Below are 22,966 nucleotides of genomic sequence, written 5' to 3'. Positions count from 1 at the left end.
TAATTGCTTTGTTTATCCTAGTTATAACGTGTTTCAGGCATCAGTCAGAAGGAGATGCCGAAGGAACAAAAGTGCAGAGGAGGGAGTTCAGAAGCAGGGAGCATGTTGTAAAGATGTGCTCCACAACTGAACCAGACAAGCCAGGTGATGACTAAAGCTAAGGGAGTAAATAAGACTGCCTGCAAGCCCAGAGCAGGGAAAGGGAATGGTGGAGAACACCAAAACCTAAGAGTAGGTGTAAAAAGGAGCCTATGAAAGAAGCAGTGGGGGAAAAGTACCACATAAGGAGGAAATCAAGGGTGGAAAGAGGTTCTGGAAGGTGGGAACAAACCTTAAAGAAAATCGTTATTGCTCATACAAATTCATGTACAAAGATGTTCACAGCAAGAAGCAACCTAAACTTAACACAAGAACAGATACAGTTGATTATTAAACAAGCACATAATGTGATACCCATACAACAGTTAAAACTCACTGCTTACAGTATTAATGTTATGGAAACAAAAAGCAAGATACAAAGCAAGCATATAAAAGTATAATCCCAGTTTCATTAAGATATGTACATATAAATGGTAGAGAATATGCCAGTGATTATTTCTGGGTACTGAGATTAAGGGATTTTTCTAGTTTTTCTTTATATGAGTCTGTATCTACTACCAAAAATATTTTATATTATTTAGTCAGAAAACTAATAATTTCCAAACAAAAGAATTAGTGGGGCCAAATGAAAAAGGAAAGAAAACACACTCTATTTTATGATTAGGAGGTCTTTGCCACTTAAGCACTAGTACAGATGTAGTAGGGTAAAATCTCATTTGCAATGGATTAAGGAATAAACATGAGGACTGTAAGCGGAGAAAGACAGGTTAGCATGCTTGGCTCTCGGAGAAAATAAGTTTAGAAGAGTAATCTTGATTCTCCTAAGTCTCAGAGCTAGCCAGTGGAAGAACTGGCTCAAGAAGCCAGGTCCTTTGATTACAAACCCAAAGCTCTTTCTAAGGGGCTTGGGGGGCAGGAGGGGGGTGCGTAGAAAAGCAAGAAGGGATACTATATTTCTACGCAATCAGATGTAACAAAATTCTAAGACGCCCTGTCAGGAAAGGGGAATGAGATTTTGAAAAGGGAGATAAAAGGGCTCAAAGGCAAAATATTTGCAGTTATTTCTCTATAACTAATCCTGGCTACATCATCTACAGAACTCACTTTGTGGCCCAAGTCAGGCATATGTGTCACTGATGTCTATCTTTCCGAGCTATTCCAATTAGAGAGGCCACTAGCTCTTGAAACAGCAGAGGCGGAAAGGAGCTGTAACATACAAACTTACAAAAACGATCCCTGATGAAACAGTATCAGGTTTGATTTATCATCACAACCTTGTGAATTAGGCAAAATTTGTCTCTTAAAAAATATGTGGAATAATTCCTAGAAGCAGAGCACTGGACCAAAGTATATATATACTTAAAAATGCATTCACTATTGCCATTGCCTTTCAAAAAGGTTATTGAAATTTTTTCTCCCACTATTAATATGAGTGTTTGTTTCGTATTTTCTCCATTAACCTGAAAAGATTACTCACACACGTACATGGAGTTTTTTGACTACATGTATTACACAGTTTCATACAGCTATTCCTTACTTTAGTTTTTATAATATTCAAATATATGATATAGGGGTACCTGGGGACTCAACTGGTTAAGCACCTACCTTCAACTCAGGTCATTATCTCAGGGTCCCAGGAGCTGCCTGAATCAGGCTCCCTGCTAGGCAAGGAGCCTGCTTCTCCTTCTCCCTCTGCTCCCCACCCCTCACCCGCCAACATGCTCTCTCTTTTTCTCTCTCTTGCTAACAAATAAATAAAATCTTTTTAAAATAAATAATAGAATCAATAAATATCTGATAGATTTATTAGCCCAGCCCTCAATGATTTTTTTTGTTTAGAATTTACTGGAATATTCTCATATTGCTTATTTCTCCAAATACTATTTAAAATCATTTATCAAAATAAACAGATTTTAACTGGAATGGCAATATATCCTAACTTTAACAAGATCACCTCCAGTGTTCTACCATTAAGCCTGATATTGGCTAACACTCTGCAACACCTTTTTACGTTAAGAAACTATTCAGCTATAGGGAATCTGGGTGGCTCAGTCAGTTAAACATCCAACTCTTGATTTCAGCTAAGGTCAAGAGATGGAGCCTCAGGTAGGGCTTTGTGCTGAATGTGGACCCTACTTAAGATTCTCTCTTCCTCTCTCTCTGCCCCTACCCTGAGTGTGCACAAGCATGTGCTCCCCCCACCCCGCAATAAAAGAATGAATGAATGACTGAATGAAATATTTTTAAAAAGAAAAACTATTCAGCAAGTTCCACGTCTCTCTCCCTCTGCGCCTACCCCCAACCTGTGTGCATAGTATGCTCTCTCTTTCTCAATGAATGAATGAAATATTTTTAAAAAGGAAGAAAACTATTCAGCTAGTTCCACCCGTCTAAGAGCTTTGTTTGGGGTTTTGTTTTCAAAAACCACAAACATATTAATTTTATTGTGTGTACTTTGGGGCAGAAAATTAAAAGGTCATAATTTTTCTCCTTGGTCTATTAATATTCATAATTCTTTTTAAAATTTTTTTTAAAGATTTTATTTATTTGACAGACAAAAATCACAAGTAGGCAGAGAGGCAGAGAGAGAAAAGGAAGCAGGTTCTCTGCTGAGCAGAGAGCCCGATGAGGGGCTTGATTCCAGGACCCTGGGATCATGACCTGAGCCAAAGGCAGAGGCTTGAACCCACTGAGCCACCCAGGCGCCCCAATATTCATAATTCTATTAACAGAATTCCTAACACCAAACCATCTTTTGATCCCTAAAATGAATTTCATTTAGTCATGGTGTATATTACTGTTTCAAATAATATTTATAAAATTTTAACCACAATCTTAAAATGATTAGGCCCACAGAAACACAAGAAAACAAGAACCCCCAAACCCCTATCTATATCTGAAAGGTTTGGAAACAGTGCTCTGTTGGCTTTGTAAACAGAACAAACAAGTTTTACTCTTCTCCTCTCTGCTCCGAAATACTTTAAATAGATTTAGAACCATATGTTCTATAAAGATTCAGAAGAATTCACCTATGACATGGGCTGAGCAGTATCTCTGATGTGTGTCTCACCTTCTTACAGGTCAGGTGGAATGAACCAGCTTAGTCTATCTTTAAAATGTTTGATAATTTCTTAAAAATCATTTATCACCTCCAAATTTTGAAATTTACTATTAATTCAGCATATTCAAAGTAGTCTCACTTTTTAAATTGTCTTTCTATGGTAACTTGCCCTTAGTCTGAATTATGTGTATTTATGAGCATGCGTACACAGCTGCCTAATGTTGAGAATCACTTAAAGCCCCTGTTAGGATATGGATTCCCAGACCAACCCCATTAGATTGTAATTTACCTAGGAAACCCAGGACCAGCTAGTGTTGCTGGTATACTACCAATGGCTACTGAAAACCATTAAGCTTTATTTTCATAACATTGTAAAATGTACATGTTCATGGTAAAATAAATAAATGGTATTTAAGGATATGAACTTAAAAATTCCTACAATCTCTATCAGAATAACAACTCTTTTCATATGTTCTTCCCATCTTTTCCACATGTATTCAAATAAATGAGTGCACATACTTAACATATACTTTTTACACATATAGGGTCATACTGTAAATGACTCTTTTCATATAATATTACTTGAAGATCTTTTTATATCAGCATAGGTCTTTTTCATTTTTTTTACATAGCATTCCATGCATGGACATACCTATTACAAATTAATCAATCCCCTGCTGATACACACGGGTTTTTCTAGCTTTCTATTACAAATAATGCTGTAAACATTTCCACCCATGTATCCTAGTGCACTTGTAAAACTGTAGGACAAATTTCTAGAAACAGAATACACTTTAAAATATAACACAGTCAAGTACACCAAAAAAACTCTGAATGACTGTACCATCTTACTGACCAGCAAAGAACTTAGTTAGCTATGTGGTCTGAGACAGAAGAGAAAAGGGCCGAAAGTTTTCATTAATTTTATTGGCTTCAGAAGGATATCAATCCTAAATAAGTCAGTATTGACTTTTTTCCCTGAATGCTCTGTTCCATAATACTTATCAAAGCCACTAACTTCCAGGAAGAAAAGTTAAACTAGATTATAGCTCATTTTAATATGTATAGAGATCAACGTGGTTAGGGAATCATTCTGTATCATATAGTACTTGAGCAAGTTTTATTACTTTACTGTGTCCGAATTTCCTTCTACGTTAACTGGGGGAAATAATATACTACCTCTTCTGATTGCTGTGAGCATTCAATGAGGCTGTATTTAATAAAACACTAAAGTGTCTGGTCCACAATACAATTATTATTTTTTATTTACTCCTGATCATAATGCTCTTTATTCTGAGACTTGAGAGACTAAGTCATTATTGAAAACCACATTTTCCTGAGAGCTAAGAATTAATGCCTTTAAGCCTCAAAGTGCGTTTTATTATAATTTTTGATGGAAAGTCTTCTAAAATACAGGATGCTTTCAAGCCTTCATAAGTATTTTGAAGTTCGTTTAAGACAATACACTGAGCACAGGAAATTACCTCCTCTCTCTTCAGGAATCTTATTAAAATGAGAGTAAGGAAATAAATCCACAAAAATTAGTGAGAGAGAAGGGGAAACAATGAACAGGCAGGAAATCTCAACAAATGTTAGCAATCAGAAAGCAGATGGAGTCATGCCTAATAGAGTAGGTGGAAAAAATCAGTGCCAACAATACCTACAGAGAAGAATTTGCCCCGTAAAATCCAGGGACTCGCCTGGGTGGCTCAGTGGATTAAGCCGCTGCCTTCGGCTCAGGTCATCTCAGTGTCCTGGGATCGAGCCCCACATCGGGCTCTCTGCTCCGCAGGAAGCAGGCTTGCTTCCCCTTCTCTCTCTGCCTGACTGTCTGCCTACTTGTGATCTCTCTGTCTGTCAAATAAATAAATAAAATCTTTAAAAAAATAAAATAAAATAAAATCCAGGGACTCACCTAAAAATGGTATGCAGGGGTATGCCTGGAGTGAGACCAGGTATGACTAAGGGTGAGATTGGGAGAGAGATCAAGATCCCTATCTCTACAGCTGCTCACAGAATATTAGCAACCAGACTTTACCCTCCAAATATAAATAAACAAAAAACTGGAAGTTATATCTCTAAAGAAATCTAGGGAAGTACTAGGTCAGCTGATATGGACAAGGGCTGCTGTCCCAGAGAAAAGCTCCTATTTCTAGCATTTAGTAATCCAGTAAGTGTCAGCATCTGGCCCACTCCTTCCTTTTTTTTTTTAATTTTAAAGATTTTATTTATTTATTTGACAGAGAGAGAGAGAGAGAGAGACAGCGAGAGAGGAACACAAGCAGGGGGAGTGGGAGAGAGAGAAGCAGGCTACGCTGTGCAGGGAGCCCTGATGGCAGAGCTCAATTAGGACCCTGGGATCATGACCTGAGCTGAAGCCAGATGCTTAACGACTGAGCCACTCAGGTGTCCCTGGTCCACTCCTTCCAAAGGCAGGCAGTCTTTTAAGGAACTAAATGCAAGAACAAAGAGCTCAGTTATTCTATTGTTGCATTAAACATAAACAGGTTACCAGAGATCAATAAGCAACAGAGGAAAACCTACATAATGAAAGAAAACTGTCAAATTTAAAATAGGAAAAACCTCTGGGAGAAATATAAAATTCAAGAGAGAAAGAGCACTTAAAAATACTCTAGTGAGTATCCTCTGACAGATTGAACATAGTAATGCATCCATAAAACAATAACAGGATACTATGAAAAGGAACAACCAAAGAATAAGATGTCTAGAGATACACAGAGTTCAAAGGAAATACTAGAAAATAGAGAAAAATTTCTCCAAAAGTAGGAAGGGGCAAGGTGAATTAGAAAATGAGAGAAAAACAGCATTAATTTGGAAGACTAACATTTTTATTAAATGAGGTCTACAAAAAAATGCAGAGAAAATAGAAGACTCATAATTAGAAAACAAGAGATTTTCCCCAAATCTAAAGACACAAGCTTTCAGATTGATAGTCTACTCAGGGCTCAACACAATGGGTTAAGGAATTCCTAAACACATTTCTGTGAAGCTTCAGAACAGCAAGGATAAAACGAAGATCCTCAGAGCATCCAGAAAATGTGTAAATGAAGTGGAGAAGGGGGAGAGGTACTGATCACTGAGAAGAAATACTAACTGGACTGGAATCAGACTTCTCATCAGTTAACACTGAATCAGAAAACAACAAAGCAACACCCTCAAGTTTCTAAAAAAAAATTCTTTTATTTTTTTTAAGATTTTATTTATTTATTTGACAGATAGAAATCACAAGTAGGCAGAGAGGCAGGCAGAGAGAGAAGGGGAAGCAGGCTCCCCGCCAAGCAGACAGCCCAATGCAGGGCTCGAGCCCGCTGGGATCATGACCTGAGCTGAAGGCAGAGGTTTTAACCCACTGAACCACCCAGGCACCCCGAAAAAATTATTTTCAACATAGAATTCTGTATCCAAACTAGCATGAAGATGATGGAAAGAACACTTTCGTGAATGCAGATCTAAATAAAGTTTATCTCCTATGAACTCTTTCTTGAGAAAACATTTGAGGATGTTTTTCAGCAAAATTTAGATACAGAGCCTCCAGAAAAAAGCAGCTAAGCATCAAGAAAACAGGGAAATAAGGCTGCAGGATGACAACTATACAAATAACCTGGAGAGCAACCAGTCCAAATTAGAAGAGAATGACAGAAAGCTCCAAGAAGATTTCAGAAAAAATAAAAGGGAAGGAATGGATACAAAGGCAAACAGGGTTTGGGGGGTGGGGGGCGGGAATGATCCAGGGTCCTCGGATGGAGCCCCGCACCCTAAGCAGGAAGCCTGCTTCTCTCTCTCCCTCTGCCTGCCCCTCTCCTTGCTTGTGTGCTCTCTCTCTGTCGAATAAATAAAATTCTAAAAAACAAAACCAAACAAAACATAGTACTATAGTACTGGATCTGCACTAAAAATATTTATGTCTTCATAATGTAGACACACTTTGCTTTTCAACTTTTAGATTCAATCTAAAGTCAAAACATATTAAATTAAGAATTATGATTTTAGAACAAGGTGCAAATATTCTCAGTACTGAATATGTAAAAGTATAGCTTACAAGTTCAGAGAGAAGGATAAGAAAGCTGAAGGGAAAAAGGCATGGACTTCTGGGTTTTGGTCTAGTACATAAGAAGCTTAGAAGTCAACACTCCATCCTAACAAGCAAAAAGCTAAACAGACTAAAAAACCAAGAACTCTTCTTAGATCTGTGAGAAAAGTCAGGTCACAGAGCAAACTGCTGCCCCTGAAATTGGAGACCAACACAAGGCAAATACAGAGAATCACAACTTACTGGAGGCAAAACCCATCAGCATCAACTTCCTTGAAACCCAAGATGAAATACAGGAAAGGGGAAGGAGAGGAAATTGTTGCACTTTTCATAAAGCCCTTATAATCCTTGGTTTTTTTAATCCTATGCAGATATTATTTTGATGAAAACAAAAATGTATTTTTGAAGGATCTAATAAGCAGACTCATATTTTTAGCAATACAGATTTTATAAACAAATTAGTATATTATACTATATTGTAATTATATATTCAAAGCTCCTAAGAAAAAGTGGAATGTTTTTCTTCACCTAATGAACTAACACTATTCACAGAATTTTTGTTTTCTCCTGTTCTTTTTAATCATTTGTGACTTGTTCCCTGTTGCCAAGCTCTTTCTTTTACTCTATCAGCAGGCTTTCTAGTTGCTGGCCTTCTGCCTTGCACACCATGGCTTAGAAATAGAACCAACCTTTTAAAACTGCATAAAAACAAGAATAAATAGCTCTTTAATAATAACTCAAAGAGCTCACCAAAGAGCAAAGAACACGAGTATTTTTTTACTTCCAGATATACAAATACAGTGGTGGAAGTACATCTGTTGGTAGGGGAGGGGCATTAACATTTATTGAGAACACATAATGCTAACCACAGTCCTAATTACTCAAAGTGTTCCCCATCTAATCCTAAAGATAATGTGGCAGAATTGGTATTATTATCATTTTAAAGAGGAAGAAAGAATCAGACTGGCCAAGTAACAAAGGCCAGAGGGCCTAAACGGCAGAGCTATAATTCAAAGTTATGCCTTTAATCTTCCACCAAGACATGCTGTACATTGTCCTTTTCCCAGGATAATGTTGGCTTCCTCAGGGCAAGTACCCTCACTAGCTGCTAAAGCATGTCTTATAGTCCAGAGTGCCTAGAACATAGTAACAACAAAAAGCAGTGTAAATGTGTAAGAGAGGCTCTTACATCCTAGGCTCAGAACAGGAGGTACGGGAATGCTAGCAACAATAAAGGTATATAGAAGTTGTTTCTTTTTTGAAATGAAAAAAGATCAAAGTAGATGCCAAATTACATATCTGAGCTTGAATCCATGAGCTGAATTACAAAATATAAAAACTCAGAAAAACAGAATGAGAATTATATTGAAACTAGATAATATGGAGAAGCATCCTAGAAAGCCGCCTATATTCTCCCCAAGATGAAATTTTATGCATGTTTAATACAGTTGACTCTTGAACAACACAGGGATTAGGAGAGCCAAACCCCCACACAGTCAAAAATACACTTAAACTTCTGAATTCCCAAAAACTTAACTAAAAATCTACTGTGGACCAGAAGCCTCATCAATAACATGAAGTTGATTAACACGTATTTTCTATGTTAAATGTTTATACTTTGTATTTTTGCAATAAAGTAAGCTAGAGAAAGGAAAATGTTAAGAAAACCATAAGAGAAAAAAATTTACAATACTGTGCCTGTGTTAATAAAAAAAAAATGTATAAGTGAACCCACTCAATTCAAACCCATATTGTTCAAGGGTCAACTGTACAATAAAACAGAATAGAAAATAAGATTCTCCCTTTAGAGCACCTGGGTGGTTCAGTCCATTAAATGACTGCCTCGGCTCAGGGCATGATCCCAGGGTCTTGGGATCAAGCCCCGTCTGGGGCTCCCTGCTCAGCAGTAGCCAGCTTCTCCTTCTACCCCTCACCCTGCTTTTGCTCTCTCTTTCACATGCTGTCAAATACATAACTGAAATTTTCAAGAAAAAAAAAAAAAAGATCCTCTCTTTAATAGTCATTATCAGGTTAAAAATGAGGTGACTCTATTGCTTTCATTTTTTGGTTAAATGTGACTGAATCAGTGGCAAAGCTGACTATATTTTTGCTGGTCTGAAAGCCCAGGGAGCTTGGTCTACATGTATGCACTACACTGGCTACCAATCAGTGTCATTGTCTTGTTCCAGTAACTTGTTAGACTAGTCCGTACACCTCTAAGACTCATTAGCTTTACTAACATGGGAATATCTATAATGAAGATTCACATTTACTAGAGAAATTAAAGTAGGAAAAGTAGGGAACAATTATACTCAGAGTACCTATCATTAGGAAGCCTGTTTACTTGTTATCATACTTAATGATCAAACAATTCTCTAATATTGGCTACCATTATCCTCAGTTAATAGGAAAGGAAACTGAGGCTAATAAGTGGCAGAGCCAGGATTCAAAGCCTTATTAGTCTAAGTCCAAAGCTCTCTGTTCCCAATTGTCTCCAAGGCATAGCTAAACAGAACTCTTTAACATTGGCATGCTTATGGAGCAGTAGTTCCAAAAATGTATTTCAAAGAACAGCAGTCAAGTTGAAGACTCAGGAGCTGAGTTAAGTTGAGAGATACTGCAGCCCCTGTGGAGACTACACAAAGCAGTTTTAGACCATAAGAGGCACTAAAAAAAAACTCTACAGCCTAGAAATAAACCCCTTTTTGGTTCAGATTCTATTAAAATGCTTCATAACTAGTGGTTCACAGATCAGATGCTTGGAATAAAACACTTTGGGAATCAATGCTGTAGACCCTAGAGCAGTGATTTTCACAGTTTTTTAGTCTTAGGATCACTTATACATGTTTAAAAAGTTACTGAGAAAAAATATTTTTAAATAAATAGAAAGTACTGAGAATTCCCCCAAAGCTTTTGTTTTTGTAGGTTGTATTTATTGGTATTTGCCATATTAGAATTTGAATTGGGAAATTTAAGAACATGTATGTATAAATTCATATAAAAATAAGAATCTGATTACATTTAACATAAAATTTTATGAAAATAACTATTTTCCAAACCTAAAAAACTGAGTGAAGGAGTGCCTGGCTGGCTCAGTAGGTAGAGCATATGACTCATGATCCTGAAATCAAGAGTTCGAGCCCCATGTTGGGCACTGAGATTAAAAACAAAAACAAAGGGCACCTAGAAGGCTCAGTTGGTAAAGTGTCTGCCTTCAGTTTGGGTCATGATCCCGGCACCCTGGGATCTAATCCCATGTTGGGCTCCCTCCTCAGCTAGGCGTCTGCTTCTCCCTCTGCCCTTCCCACCACTCACGTGCTCTCTCCCTCAAGAATAAAATCTTTAAAACAAACAAAAAAACCGAGTGAAAATAGTGTTTGTTTTATATATATGCAAATTATCCTTAATGTCCAGTTTAGGTAAAGATTCTCATACCTGCCTCACATTTGATTCATCCCAAAATGCTGCTTTGTTTTAAATATAAGAAAACACTCTCACTTCATAGGGATATGTACTGAAAACAGAGGATTTATATAGCCTTGTCAGATAATTCTCATTTTGTGTTTTGACACTACACAAAACTCAACAAATAGTAATTGCTGAAAGTTTAGTTGCAATATGGAATCCAAAGCCGTATCATATCTTTTGCACAGCTTACATTAAAATGCATTGGTGTACCAGGTACACTGCACCCTTCACGGGTCTTTAGGGTCTTTAGTAAACTACTAGTTCATTGAGCTATGGAGCTCTTCTAAAAGTAGATACATTTCATTTATAAAATATTTTAAAAACAACATTGTTAAAATATCACCATCAATTTCATCAGAAAAGTCATTAAATATTCAGAAACAGTCAAGCACTTAGTTGCAGACAAAAGTTTTTCAAAAATCCTAATTTTTGTCAGAAAGCTTGAATTTCACCATTAGTAATAAAAAGCAATAGTTGTTTTAAGTGACACGCACAACTTTCTTCACTTGCAGGAAAATAGCTGCCCATTATTCAAGCTGGCCATTCCTTCAAGAAAAACGGTGTTTCATGAAAAAAACAAAACAGTACAGTACAGCTCACAACTCAAAAGAAGTACTTTCCCTCAAGACAATCATCATACTTTATTTAGCATGCAGGAGAAGTGCTTTATGCACTTACATTTCTTCTCACAAAATACTAAAAAGAAATATGCTCAGATTAAGCCTTAATAAAATTATTTTCTATACACAGAACATTACTTTTTTTTTAAATTTTTTTTATTAACATATAATGTATTATTAGCCCCAGGGGTACAGGTCTGTGAGTCGCCAGGTTTACACACTTCACAGCACTCACCATAGCACATACCTTCCGCAATGTACATAACCCAACCACCCTCTCCCTACCCGCCTCCCCCCGGCAACCCTTAGTTTGTTTTATAAACAGAACATTCTTTTTTTTAAATAATTTTTAAATTTTTTTATAAATATATAATGTATTATTAGCCCCAGGGGTACAGGTCTACACACAGAACATTCCTAATTGAAACTGGCTTCTTCACTGCACAGCAGTAAAGAACACGATACTAGTAAATCTGGTAAATGCACTCATCTGTGCTAAGGGAACACCAGTTTTATCTGCCACTACTTTGCACTACCAATGCAAATGTCAACACACAAAAAAGGGCAAAAACCAGCTTACTATTAGTATGAAAATAATTTTGACCTCACCTACCAGGGGTCTGCCGACCAAACTTTGAGAAATGGTGTTACAGAGCATACCCTCTTCTTCTACAGAGTTAAAATAGAGAACAGTGATAAGAGGACCTCTTCCTTTGTCAGCAATGCTATCTGCCCCTGGCTCCAGAAAAGCCACTGGAAACACAATGTCTATAGGTGCAAGCAAGTAGCATAAATTAGTGAAACTGGCCAGGTGGGGGGACATGGTGAACCTAAGGAGAGCACATGTGAAGGAAACTGCTATTAAGCTCTAGCTAACTACTATTATAGAAGACTATCTGCCAAATGAAGCCATCTTCAGATTCCTGAAGCTGGAAATCTGGAATTTTCTGATCTGTTCTCATTTTTAAAAGTTAATGTGGAATCAAAATAATTTTTAAAGCATATGCTGACAAACTAAAATATGTGGACCACCTATTTACATGTTCTGTCCCCAAAGGGTATTCTATAGTTAACACTACAAAAATGGCATAAAATAAACAGCAAACCTTCAATAATGTCCATTCAGGTCCCCTAGCAAGCAGAGTAAAAAAAAAAAATTGAAACCAAATTTCATGAACAATAACCACACACACAGGCATTATTATATATTAACCTGTCCTGTTTATATAATGGTCCAAGCTAAGACTCTGAATGCAGAGAAAAATCTTCTTCTAAGGCCATTAATAAATCATTATATAATGGTTTTATATAAGATCCTGTTATCTGGCAAATTGACTCAAGGTACTGAGAAAACTGAAGAGTAACCAGGGGAAATTAATTCTAAGATAACGTGTTACCTCATCCTTCACTGGTCTGTCAGGTACAGTTCTTAAAACTCATTCCCACAGTTTAACTAATACAGGAATTCTGAAACACCTCTTCCTCTTTTCTTTCAGTAAATCAAGACTGCTCCTTAGGCACCTAGGTGGCTCAAATGGTTAAGTGTCTGCTTTCTGCTCAGCTCATGATCCTAAGTCTTGGGATGGAGCTTCACTTCCCATCAGCACATCAGGCTCCGCTCAGTGGGGAGCCTGCTTCTCCCTCTGCCTGCTGCTCCTCCTGCTTGTGCCCTCTCTGTCAAATAAATAGATAAAATCTTAAAAGTTAAAAAAAAAAAAAAAAAAAGACTGCTCCTGCTTCCTGCTTCACGGACCTTGCACTTGCTGTACCCTCTGTATGTTTACCACTCAGATTTTTGCTTGGCTGGCTTCTGCCAGTCAGGTCTCAGCTCAAGTGTCTTAATTTCAGAGACCTTCTAGAGCACCCTACTGTTTATTTATTGTCAACATCTCCCAGAAGAATGAGACTCCAGAGAATAAGGAAGATCTCTTACATTCCCTGCACCTAGAACAACCCCAGATGTGCAAGTATTAATATGTTTGTTGGCTGGGAGAATAAATGAAAGAATTATTTTTTACTCAACTTTGCTGCAATCTCTGTCCACTCCCATACACAAGGCTACCAGATTGAGAATCCTAATATAGAGCTCCAAATAATGTTTATTATTTTCAAAAGAACAAACTTCTAAGTCCAGCGTCCACGACTCTCCAAATTATAGCCCCCAAATTCTTTCTAAGTCTTACTTTGGCCAATCTAGACTAGATTACCCTATTTTCATGCTTTTGCCTTTCTCTCGCCAGATCACTTATGTCTGACTATTAAATTTATATCCCTTCCTTCACAAACACCGTTAAGAGCCTCCTTCCTGTAACACTGTCCATCCTTCCTACTACTCCATAAGTGAATGACTTTTTCTTTGGACTTGTACTCTAGCTTCTACCATCGGAATCCCTTGAATTATCTGTGTAATTGTTAGCCAACCACACACTTCTGATACCTCCTCTCTCTACTAAGATCCTTGGGACCAGAGAGTATGACTTAATCATACTGGAACCAAGGCAAGATCTGGCATTGTACTGAGCACTTAGTGCTGAAGGAACTGCTCCCTCATCATGCCCAAACCCTCCTGATGTACCAAATTCATTCTACTAGTCTTCATCTGAATTAAATCGTGTGTGTGTGTGTGTGTGTGTGTGTGTGAGAGAGAGAGACAGAGAGAGATAATTAAATCTTTCTGATTGGAAAGATCATTTTTACCATTTCTTTAAAAGTTAAATATTTTCTACTTAAAAGTTAAATATTTTCTAACAGTAAACACTGTTTGCTTTGTGCAAAGTAATTTGGATTACACATGATCCATGCACATTTGCACATCCCCTTCACCACTAGAGTACACTGTGGAAAGCAGAAAAGGCGGAAAAAAAAAAAAAAAGCAATGGCAAAGAAGATAGGGGCATACATCAAAGCCCAGCCCTTCCATTATGACTTCACTTCCTTTCAAACACTGCTGTCCACACAGAGTATGCTTAGTTTATTTATAAACTATGTGGACACACTAATATGTAGTATTTTCCTTTGTTATAAAAGCAATTTAAATACACAACCCATCCAACTAATGAGTAAGTCCTATCTATTACTACCCTCATGAAGTACATATGCATTCCTAAGGGACTTTAGCTAACACTTTGTGACCAACTTAATCCACTGCCAACTCCACTGCCAATTCCCTAGTAACTCAAATCTAAAGTGAACGCAATCTTACCAAGCTTTCCGAGATACTTAGAAGTTGTAGCAGAGCAAACACCCCATCTCACTTTTGCTACAGTTCTTTCTTACCCAAAACCATTAGTGCTTATTGCTCTGCTTACACAACTCAAATCCTCTTTCATTTAAAACCTAAGGTTCAAGACCACTTTGCTTCTTTGCTTTCACCTAAGATTTTACCTTATTCTGTAAATAAAAAGACATTCTCTTGATTCTTTTCTGTCACCTCTACCTTCATGCATAACTTCCATTTCATATTTCAGCCTCTTTTCTATCCTCTTAAGTATGAGTTCTCCAAGTTTTTCCTCAATAGTATGTCCTTAGACAAAATAAAATTGTCTACACATTGTTTTGTTGACAACAGCACACAATATTTTATAAAGCACCTCAAAAATAAGTGTATCAGTCTTTTCTTGAGCCTTTATTCTATATCAGGCACTGAAATATCGGATAAGTACTGGATAAATATTAATTCCCTTTCTATGTTTGTAAAAGGTATACTTTTCAATACAAAGAAAAACTACGAATGTCTCCTATAACTTTTCAACAGAGTTTAAATATATTCTATGCTTTAACCTACTGATATTATCGTAGAAATTTATCAAAAGAACACACCGTAACAGATTATTGCTATAGGACCTAGAAGCTTATTAGTATTTAGAAGGCAGGTTTTATTCTACTTGCTAAAGAATGGGTTGAGTTAAACAGTAAACAGAAAAGAAGACTGAGGGGTGCCTGGGTGGCTCAGTTGGTTAAGCCCCTGCCTTCGGCTCAGGTCAGGATACCAGAGTCCCAGGATCAAGTCTCACATCATCAGGCCCCCTGCTTGGCAGGGAGTCTGTTTCTCCCTCTACCCCTCATCCTGCTCATGCTCCCTCTCTCTCAAATAAATAAATAAAATCTTGGAAGGATGGAAGCAGGAAGGAAAGAAGGTGGAGACAGTTTTTTTAAAAAGGGAAAGACAGGGCGGAGTGGTGGAGAGGAAGAGGAAGAGAATCTCAAGCAGCTTCACGCACCCGGCTCCATTTCACAACCCTAACATCACGACCTGAGCTGAAATCAAGAGTCAAACACTTGGGGCACCTGGGTGGCTCAGCTGGTTAAGCTGCTGCTACCTTCAGCTCAGGTCATGATTCCAGGGTCCTGGGATCAAGTCCCACATCAGGCTCCCTGCTCAGCAGAGAGCCGGCTTCTCTCTTTCCCTCTGCCTGCTGCTCTGCTTACTTGTGCTATTTCTCTGTCAGATAAATAAATAAAATCTTAAAAAAAAAAAAAAAAGTCAAACACAAATGACTGAGCCACCCAAGCACATCGGATTTTTAAATTTTATGGAGTTCTTAATCTGAACTTCTGGATAGTATAGATAATTAAAGAGATTCCTTTCAGCAATATATGACCATAGATTTTACTTGCTTTGGGCCATATACACTCCCGTTAACAGTTCAACTGTGGTAAAGATAGTACATATAGACCAATAAATATTTTATAGCTTATAATCAGTATCAGTCATTAGTTATCTAAACAAAACACTTCGGATAGCCTCTAAACATAAGAAGTCTGATATGAAAAACAGTATGCCTATAAAGTTCATTGGCAGTTCAAGTCCCAAATTCCCAATTAAAATTTTTTTTTTGTATTTTCCACATCAACAACAAAAAACTTAAAAAAAGAAACTAAAACAGACTAAAGGTAAGGAGAAAAACAACAAAAACGCAAAAGTAATTTTGAAAAATACCATAAACCATCTAAAACTTAAGCTTAAAATAGTAGTATATGCCTTTAGAAAATATTATTGGGGCATGGGAATAGTCTCGTAAAATAAATCCAGCCAGTAAACTATACTTAGAGTGACTATAAAATGTACAGTCAACCTGGGACATCTACAAGAGTGAGAGGGGGTGCTATTTATACCTGGACAAGAGGTATGAGCTAGACTGTCTCAAGCAAACCCAGACTTGTAACTGCCCTTCTAAAACACTCTAAATGATAAATGATCCCATTTAACCAGTAAGATGCGTCAGGTGACAGGAAAAGCCAACACTTCTTAACGATATGGTTGTATTAAATATTAATTTTTGATTAAGGAGTAATGTTTTTCAGGAACTGTTACTAGTAATCAAACCCCTGTCATTGTTTTCTTACATGGAGGCCTAATGGACTATTCTAAAGCCACAGCAACTCCTGATTTATCAAACTAAAAAAATAATAATAATAAAAGGTAAACATTTAAATACTGTGGGCCAGGTATCATTCTAAGAACTTAACAAATTAGCTCATTCGGTCTCCACAAAGGGAACTTTCATTCCTGAAAGACAGAGCCTTTTACCCTATTTTATTTATTTTTATTTTTTTCAAAGATTCCATCCATTTGTCAGAGAGAGAGAGAGTGTGTGCACACAAGCAAGAGGAGCAGCAGGCAGAGGGAGAAACAGGCTCCCTGCTGAGCAAGGAGCCTGATGCAGGACTCGATCCTAGGACCCTGGGATAAGACCCGAGCTAAAGGCTGACACTCAACCCACCGAGCCACCCCGGTAAGAAAATGAAAGCACAGAGAAGCGGAATTAAGTGTGGGAAGCTAGGATTCCACAATGTGTCCTTACCCACAGCACTCTGTTACTACTACTGCAGTTACTGGGAGGACTGGGGGCCCATTATTTTTCATTAACACACAGAACAGAGGGGAGCTCAGAAGTGTCTGCAGTCTGTGAGCAGTCTGAGTGGACACTCAGCACCTGTGATGTAACTCTGATATATACTCTTCTGTACGACTGGTCAGGCATCAGCAAACACAGACCTGGGAACTTGCTGTTACTTGTGATAAACAGAAACCATTCATTCCACTCAGGATAACATTCTTACCCTGTGCCACAGGCTACTGCAGGTTGTTACAGGACAAATGACAATACTGATGATTATAATAAGCTAACAGTAATAGCATATGTACATTTATGTCAGGTACCCATCCATGCTCAGTAACATGTTAACCAATATAATCATCCTCGCAACTCTGAGGTAGGTACAGTTTTACAGATGAGAAAACTGACACCCAGGAAAGCCTGCTGAAGGACACACAGTAACCTGATAGAACACAGATGGAAACCCATGCTCTTAACCACTACATTATTTTTTTTTAAATTTTATTTATTTACTTGACAGAGATCACAGGTAGGCAGAGAGACAGGTAGAGAGAGAGAGGAGGAAGCAGGCTCCCCGCTGAGCAGAGAGCCAGATGCAGGACTCGATCCCAGGACCCTGAGATCATGACCCGAGCTGAAGGCAGAGGCTTAACCCACTGAGCCACCCAGGAGCCCCAACCACTACATTATTTTATAAAGGATAACATTTGTCAGTGGTAAATTCACATAATAAGGTAAATTAAACCAAAGCTTTACTATGTTACATCATAAAACAAAGCGTTTCTGGTTTTCTGGTGGGTAGACCACAAGCTCAAGTGTTGATAACTGCTTGTTATGTGACTATACGTAAGTTACATAATATATCACAACCTCCCTCCAAAACAAAAGAATGGTCTAGATTCTAGCTCTAAGATCCCTTCTAGTGCAAACACTATTTCTCTGAATACAAGTTTCATATCAAGTCCATAATTACAACGCAAACTAATCTTTGAAAACATCTAATTTTCAAAAATCTGTTTCTGCCAAAGTACCAAAGATTTCTAGCTATGTGCCACCTTTAAAAAATGACACAGACGTATATTTAAATGTGAGTTGTTATGATGAGCACAAATAAAAGGAGTTAAATTCACCGCTTGAATTGGGGATTTAAGTGGAAATAATTAAGTTACTTGCTAAAACTGGTCCTGTACTCTAGCTCCAAAGGAAAAATATCTGGTATAAAATCAAGCATCAGTATTTTTATTTTGTAAACGAGTATTTTATCATATTTTTGGATTAAATATTTGATAGCGAAAACTTTTTGCACTTGTTCTGTGTCATGTCTTAGGGTCAATTTTCCCCTCTATCAGTACAGTACCAACTGAATTACTCAAGAAAAATTGGGGGGGGGGAGAAAAAAATAGGTAAATTTGGCTTACCACATCTGTTTTTACAACCAACATCCTAGGAACTAATCCACAGAATTTAAAAACACTACCTGGGGCGCCTGGGTGGCTCAGTGGGTTAAAACCTCTGCCTTCGGCTCAGGTCATGATCCCAGGGTACTGGGATTGAGTCCCACATCTGGGCTCTCTGCTCAGCAGGGAGCCTGCTTCCTCCTCTATCTCTCTTCCTGCCTCTCTGCCTACTTGTGATCTGTCTGTCAAATAAATAAATAAATAAATAAATCTTTTTTTAAAAATTAAAAAAAAATAAAAACACTACCTGTCCTAAAACCAGGTATGTTTTATAAAATAGATAAAAATTAAAAAAAAATAGTGGCAAATATTATCATGAAACTAATATGAACCCATGATACCACCTTAAAGAAACAGTGATATATATACATATATATCTCAAATGTTCTGTGTTATTTTACTCAATTAGAAAGTATAGTAACATACAGAAACTCACAGTGATTGAACATTCATCCCTCCAGTTCTTTGGGATTAAATCTTTTGAGTTTAACTGCACGCTGCAATCACTTTAGGGTATAGAAAGCTCAAAGCAGTTTTCCTAAAGACCTCCTTATTATCCCTTGCCAGTGTACCATGGTCCCAGTGCAACAATGCTTTATACTCAACAGGTGTTTAATAAACATATACAAATATCACAAAACACCTTCCTTCCCCTAGTCAGAATGATGATAACAAAGAAAAAGGTTCTTGGGATCTTCCAAGATGCTACAACCTCCCAAAGGAAATAAAAACAACAGTATCTAATGGCTATCTAGAACCACTCCATGTACCAGGCACAATTCTGAGTATTTTACGAATTAATTTAGTCCTCAAAACAATCCTATGAGGCAAGTGCTATATTATTCCCAACACGCAGAAGAAAACTAATGTCCAGGGAAACTAAGGCCCATAGTATTTAAGTAATTGCTTGAGAGTAAGAAATCATACGAATTAAACTATGTCTTTAAAATCGTATCAAAGATTTTTAGTTGACTAAATGAGGAAATAAATACTAAAGAAAATAACGAAACTGATAAAGATATCAAACCACCTCAAACAACCCTAAAAAGTAGGAATTGTTATATTCATTTTACAAATCAAAATAGGCAAAGAAAGTTCTTGCCCAAGATCATAGACTAAAAATCAGCCGGGCCAAAATATGAATCTAGCTTTTTTTTTTTTTTTTTTTTAAGATTTGACAGAGAGAGCGCACATGCTCCCCATGACCCCGGGACCATGACCTGAGCAGAAGGTAGCCGTTTAACTGACTGAGCCATCCAGGGGTCTCTGAATCTAGCTTTGAGAAACTCTAAAGTCTGGCTTCTTCCATTAAGCCACTATTTCCCAAACTTGAGGCATCCTCACATCACCTTCACAGATTCTGCCCATTCATGGGCTACTTGTTCTATTAAGTTCTTAGTATTTCTTCGTTACGTCAGGACTTAGGAGAAGTTAATACATCTTTAAAAAGATTTATTTGTTTGTTTGTTTGGGTTTTTTTAAAAGATTTTATTTATTTATTTGACAGAGAGAGATCACAAGTAGGCAGAGAGGCAGGCAGAGAGAGAGGAGGAAGCAGGCTCCCTGCTGAGCAGAGAGCCCGATGTGGGACTCAATCCCAGGACCCTGAGATCATGACCTGAGCAGAAGGCAGCGGCTTAACCCACTGAGCCACCCAGGCGCCCCAGATTTATTTATTTTAAAGAGAGTGCTAGTGGGGAAGGGGCAAAGGGACAGGTACAGAATCCTTAAGCACTCCATGCTGAACACAGACCCCGACTCAGGGCATGATCTCAAAACCCCGAGATCATAACCTGAGCCCAGGACCCTCAGATCATGACCTGAGCCCAAACCAAGAGTCAGGCACTTAACCAACTGAGCCACAGGTGCCCCTTAAAACCCTAATTTAAAAGGAACTTGTATCACAATATAAATAAAAAATAAGTATCACTTGAAATAAACAGAAGATAACAGAAACAATAACAAGTTAAGGAAAACAAAACTGTTACTTAATTTCAGCTAAATAACACTATCTGCAAAATATGCTTGTGGATCCATCAAGGTCTGCCTGTAAGAGAGTAATGTGTTAGGAAGGTGTTAAAAAATATTAGTAGCAAACTGAAATTTCTCCTTCACCAGACCTGGAAAACAACTGAAAAGGGAACAGCTTTCTTACTGTGTGCTTTCACATCTTGGTGGGTGTATATCCAACATTTTAGGAATCAAATGTTTTCTACTGCCTCCCTTAAACCAAGTATGCACCCATGCCTGCAGTCTTTCTTATACTCACATTTTAGAGAATGCTCTAACACAAAAAGAAGGCAGACTGGTTATTATAATTAGTAGCACTATACGAATACCTCATCAAAATGTTCTCTGAAGCACTCCATACAGTGTTCAAAGTACATAGTGGACCCTGGGAAGCACACAAAGTTCTAACACACATTCCGCCCCCCCAACCCGCCAACAAAGGAACTTCTGACCTAGTTGTAAACACAACACACGATTGAAAAAGATAAGCCATGATATAAGGCTGTAATTTTATACCTCAGAATGGCTGGTGTCTTGAATACAAAGATTTGTAATCAAATGGAGCTGGATTTGAATCCCAGTTACTGTTGAGCACATAACCTCTGAAACCCCAGGTTTCTCAGCTATAAAACAGAAATAACAACTGTCCTCTAAGTTTAAAATTAATCATACGCCAAAAAAGCTCAACATCTGGCTCATAATGGATGCTACATAATTAGGACTTGATACTGTAAGAATTACAGAGGGATTACTACTGGTTGAAAAGTATTATTGGGTGGGGGTGGGGGGATGGGGGCAGTGATCTGGACCTTAAAGAATGCACAGGTTTTTTGCTAAGTCTAAACAAGGTAGGCATTCTAATTTCAGGGGGCCGGGGCAGGGTGGGGTCAGTGCAACAACAGGTCAAAGCAGAGATTACAGTGGTGGCTAGGCAGCAAACTGGACAGAACTCAACAGTGAGGGCTCTGAATGTGACTAATTTTTACTGAGCATTTTGAAGAGTGTCATATAATGTTTTAGAAATTCACTTATGTACTCTTTAACAATTACAGAAAAGCTAGTTGAGAATCAGGAGGCTACTGCAGTAGTTAAGCAATAAGCTGGTAAGAGCTCAGATGGGTAATGCAAAAGATAGAAAAAAATGATCAGCTGACATCTTTCAAAGAAAATCTGAAGGATCTCACAGGTTGGACATAAGGAAAAGAAGTAAAACCTAATTCTGAACAAGAGAAAGAGACACAGTATGAAGAGAGGATGCTAAAGACATATAATAACAGAATAATTCAGGATCATGGTGAGCAGGGAAAAAAAAGAGAATACCCACCAAGAAGTAATTCAGTGTCAATTGCAAGGGAAATCCTTAAAGAGAGTAAGAACCCTCTCTTCTTTTTTTTTTTTTTTTTAAGATTTTATTTATTTATTTGACAGACAAAGATCACAAGCAGGCAGAGAGGCAGGCAGAGAGAGAGGAGGAAGCAGGCTCCCTGCTGAGCAGAGAGCCCAGATGTGGGACTCAATCCCAGGACCCTGAGATCATGACCTGAGCCAAAGGCAGAGGCTTTAACCCACTGAGCCACCCAGATGCCCCAAGAACCCTCTCTTAAAAACAAAAAAAGAATATCCTTTTTTAAAAGGGAGAGTCGGGGTAATATGAAAGTTAGGTTACTAGTGGTTAAGAAGAGTATACAGGCAGTAGAGAAGAATCTGGGTCATTTGTTACTTGGCAGTAAAAGGAAGAAAAATAGGGAAGGCAGCTCCATGGGTGTACAGGGTCAAACGAATAGAGGAAGCAAAAAAAAGAGCACTATGTAGAAAATAGCCTTGAAACAATTAGTAACTATGACAATACCACTCTGGCCATTTGTTACATGCAAATGAGAAACAGGACATTTGGATTCACTCTAGAATCAAGTCTTAGGGGGAATTTGCAGAGAAGTGATGAGGAAACTAAGAGGTTTCTTTCTCCAAGGTTCAAAACCATGGGCAGTAACAGAAGAGCTGACCACAAATTCCCTTCCTCTGGCGAGTAAATCCTTAGCTTTTTGCAGAGAGGCAGAGAAAACATTAGGCCCTGATGTTTCAAAGGTTTCCCATGAGCAATTTCTCTTATTCCTGTGAGATTTATACAGACCAAGACAAACAGTGTAACCTGTCATTCTGACGTGGCACAAGTCTTAGTGGCCTGTGCTAGGGAATGTGCTATCAGTGTGTGATACTGTGTATGCCTCGAGCCCTCATCTTTAGGTGGGTCTGTGGTCTTCCACCTTCAGCCAGGTACACTGAACTTGACTGAAGTTGTGCTTTATTCCACTTTATAAAAGCAAGTATATGCTGTAGTGCCAAGATATCCAGATTCTACC

At 37.9% G+C, this 22,966-nt stretch overlaps 1 protein-coding gene across 6 annotated transcripts in view; it reads right to left on the bottom strand.

The window, feature by feature from the left end:
* REPS1 (RALBP1 associated Eps domain containing 1) overlaps positions 1–22,966 on the bottom strand; it is an 83,906-nt gene that overhangs the window by 42,342 nt on the left and 18,598 nt on the right. The window contains exon 1 of one of the 6 annotated variants that reach the window (XM_044247841.1): positions 4,825–4,843. The exons of the other annotated variants lie outside the window; for them this stretch is intronic. The gene's annotated coding sequence lies outside the window, so the exon portion shown is untranslated. Of the gene's footprint in view, positions 1–4,824; positions 4,844–22,966 lie in introns of those variants that run through there. 6 annotated transcript variants of the gene reach the window in all.

This window comes from Neovison vison, chromosome 1 (assembly GCF_020171115.1).
Source record: "Neovison vison isolate M4711 chromosome 1, ASM_NN_V1, whole genome shotgun sequence".
Taxonomy (NCBI): Eukaryota; Metazoa; Chordata; class Mammalia; order Carnivora; family Mustelidae; genus Neogale; species Neogale vison.
The sequence above is the reverse complement of the archived record's forward strand: the minus strand, read 5'-3'. Positions and strand labels throughout refer to the sequence as shown.